At 40.7% G+C, this 3,805-nt stretch overlaps 1 pseudogene; it reads left to right on the top strand.

Annotated features, from left to right (window-relative positions):
* The first annotated feature begins 2,161 nt into the window (after window positions 1-2,161).
* Window positions 2,162-3,805, top strand: LOC147607920 (serine/threonine-protein phosphatase PP1 isozyme 1 pseudogene; annotated as a pseudogene).

The following is a 3,805-nucleotide window of genomic DNA, read 5'->3' on the forward strand; positions in this document are numbered from 1 at the left end:
AGTCGAACTAATTTGCGAGAAAAACCTTGATTTTGAAGGTACCAGTACCTGCAAACTTTGATATGTAAAACCTTCGAAAATTGAGGTGAAGTTTCTTTGCAGGGAGGGAACTCGAAAACCTTCAAAATTTGAGGTGAAGTTTCTTGCAGGGAGGGAACTCGAACTATTTTGGATGATCCTTGGTTCAAATTTCAAGAAATATTCTATTTCGGCTTGTACGTAGAGATTTTGAGATGTAAGCCATTAAACTTGGAGAATTGACCAATTCATTGTTCATGTAGTACATATAGTACATAAACGGATTGAGGACTTCGAGAACTAGCAATATTCTATCATTTTTATGTACATTTAAGAATAGAAATATATCTTTTATATCTCATGAAAATGCCAAGAGAAAATACGCCAAAATCAATTTCACCTTGTTTTTTTAGGCTTTTTGGATTCTCTCTCTCTAAGCTTAGTTGGCACTTCTTAGAGGACCCATAGTTGAGTCCAAAATTTCCCTAATGATGTGTTCGAGGAGCCTGATTATCCATGATGATCCGCAATTAACAAACAGGTCTCGCCTCCTCCATTGAGCTCAAGAAAGTACCCAAAGTACTTGGACCTCTTAAGTACAATAACCGATAGCCAAATTCAAGTCAATAAAGTGGTGCTTTTGCTGAGATCAATAGGCTTTCTAACGAGGCAAGATGGGAATGCATTAATAAACCATTTTGAATTATAAGACCACTCACTACGTCATTCAATCTTAAAATGTAGTCTTGATGCAAGCCCATGCCAATGACAACAGCATCATGGCATCTGACATTCTATGCTTCTAGGAAACAAGGCAAAGAGATACAAAAAACTATCTTGGTCCAGAGTTCAATCACTTTTGTACCACAATGGCCATGGCTTGTCTATTTACCATGGCACATCATTACCATTGATGTTAACCAAACAAGTGTCCACTCCAGGCATTGAGATCCTCTAAGCTTCCTTCTCTATCTCACCACAATACCTTCTACATGTCATTATCATATACAAATCACATAAAGCAAGAGCTATAATACTTATCAAGCTCTTATATGACATAAAATCCACAATGGATCCAAGCACCCATACTGTCATCGTCATGACCTCAACATACACATTGATGAACACAGCCCTCAGTATAAAAACTTAGCATTCTCCAAGGCAAAGGCTACAAGCAATATCTCAAAGAACTGACCATAATATACAATTCAACCTTGGACCACATATGGATGAACCACATATCCATAGACATGATGCATGGAACCAACTTTTGCTTTAGTTAGATCACTCTTCATTCCAAAGCAAGCAACATAATGATATTGTGACCTTCTCTTCCATTCCTATATAGTATTATATATAATCTAGTGCCCTAGGTTACTTATCCCCCCTTTATATATATATATGTATGTATGTATGTATGTATGTATATATGTATGTATGTATGTATGTATGTATGTATATATATATATATATATATATATATATATATATATATATATATATATACATATGTATATATATATACATATGTATATATATATATATGTATATACATGTATATATGTATACATATGTATATACATGTATATGTATATACATATGTATATATATGTATATATATGTGTATATATATGTATATATATATGTATGTATGTATGTATGTATATATATATATACCTTTTATTAATTACACCATTCAAATTCTTTATATTTTTTTATTTTTCGAGCCGGGGTCAGAAGCGAGCAAATTCTTTGTATCTACAAGCAAAGTGCTACATGTTTGATGATAGGTGAATGTGTTGCAAAATCCCATTCACTTCTATCCTCCACCCACCAGTGTTTGGTAAATACATTTTATTGAGCCGAATTGAAAACCTTCTGATTGCAATTTGAAGAGAAGATTGACCATTCTGAGAAGGCATTTCTCTATAAATTTTATAAAATATAACTAAAACTTAGAAAGTTCCTTCTCCCACCGTTTTGAGAAGGCATTTCTCTATAAATTTACAAAATATAACTAAAACTTAGAAAATTCCTTCTCCCACACCACCTTGTTTATTTTGTCGTTTAAAAAACGAAAAAAAAAACCCTAAACCCGTTCATCTCCCCCCCACCCGATTCTCTTCCTTATAGCAAACAAAAAGTCCTTTGATCTGCATGGAGAGACAGAGCGAGAGGAGAAAGTGCTCTGTGTCAGAGCGAGAGGAGAAAGTGCTCCGTGTGATCTGTGTGGAGAGAGAGACGCGAAAACGTCAGTGCTAATCTGCGTGGACAGAGAGGAGAAAGTGCTCGGCGTTGATGAAAGGAGAAAGCGCTCAACCTTAATCTGTGCTAGGAGAGAGAGGGGAGAGGTCCCGTGATCCTGGACCTGGAAAGCGCTCAGCCTTGATCTGCGCGAGGAGACAGAGGAGAGGTCTCGTGATCCTGGACCTGCGCGAGTCTCTGCGCGTGAGTCCTTACTCAAAGCAGTATCTTTAGCTTTTTCTGTGCAGAAACCTTAATTTGTCTCTGTTCAGTAACCCTAACTTTTTCGTACGCCGCAGAGGCCCTAACTTTCTGTGCAGAAGTTCTGATTTCCAGAAGCGCTCATCCGTGTTTTCTTTCCCATGACGGCCGCTTAATGCCCTGCAGTGTTTCATGGACTGCCATCGTGGACGACATCGTCGCTCGCCTCCTCGATGTGCGAAGCTCCTGCCCCTGCAAGCAGGTGCAGGTGCAGGTGCAGCTTTCCGCGACTGAGATCCGGCAGCTTTGCTCCACCTCCAAGATTATCTTGCCCAACTCGCCGGAGCTTGAAGCCCCGATCAAGATTTGTGGGACAGTGATCTGATCTGTTGAGGCTTTTTGCCACAGGCCAATTGCCTGCACTATGCCTCCTTGCTTATAAGCTAAAATACCGAGAGAACGTCTTCCTGCTGAGGGGCAACCGTGAATGTGAGGGGCAACCGTGAATGTGCTTCAATCAACCGAATTTATGGTTTCTATGATGAATGCAAGAGGAGATTCAACATAAGGCTGTGGAAGGCATTCCAGTGAATGCTTCAACTGTCTACCCTTGGTGGCAGCTCTCATCGATGAGAAGATATCGTGCATGCATGGTGGGCTCTCCCTGAAACTAAGTAATTTGGAGCAAATAAGGAACATTCCTCGTCCACTGATGTTCAGGATCAGGGATTGTTGTCTGATTTACTATGGGCTGACCCAAATATCTCAAGAGTCAAAATGAGTTGAGAATGACAGAGGGGTATGTTGCACTTTTGGGAATGATAGGGTGAATGAGTTCCTCCAATACATACACGCATCTCATTTATCGGGCACATCATGTTGTAGAGGAAGGCTATGAATTCTTTGTAGAGAGGCATCTAGTGACCATCTTCTCTGCACCATGTGGCGAGTTCTGATAAGGAACCCGAAGCGGGCATCAGTCCCCCCAGCCAATCAAGCCCCCTCATCGGCGGGAGTCTGGGCGACAAAGCAACTCCCCCAGCAGAGCCAAACCCAACCACCTCTCCAACCGAACCAACTCGAACTCCCACCCATCACCCTCCCATCAAGCATTGTGTAACATCTTTCATGGGAGCCCCTTCCTCTTCCACCGCTCAAATCCCCAAGCCTCGACCTTCTCAACCAACTAAACCCCCTCATTAGATGTATCCATGAGAAGGACCTAGGAGTGTCCTTGCATGTCCATGAACAACAAACAGTTGACATACGCCAAACAACCGTGCGGGATCTCAAATTCCAAGGCCACCTAGATTAACCACAACACATAGATTCCTTGTTTGCC

The sequence above is a fragment of the Cibotium barometz genome, chromosome 54 (assembly GCF_041138505.1).
Source record: "Cibotium barometz isolate CiBa-2024 chromosome 54, ASM4113850v1, whole genome shotgun sequence".
Taxonomy (NCBI): Eukaryota; Viridiplantae; Streptophyta; class Polypodiopsida; order Cyatheales; family Cibotiaceae; genus Cibotium; species Cibotium barometz.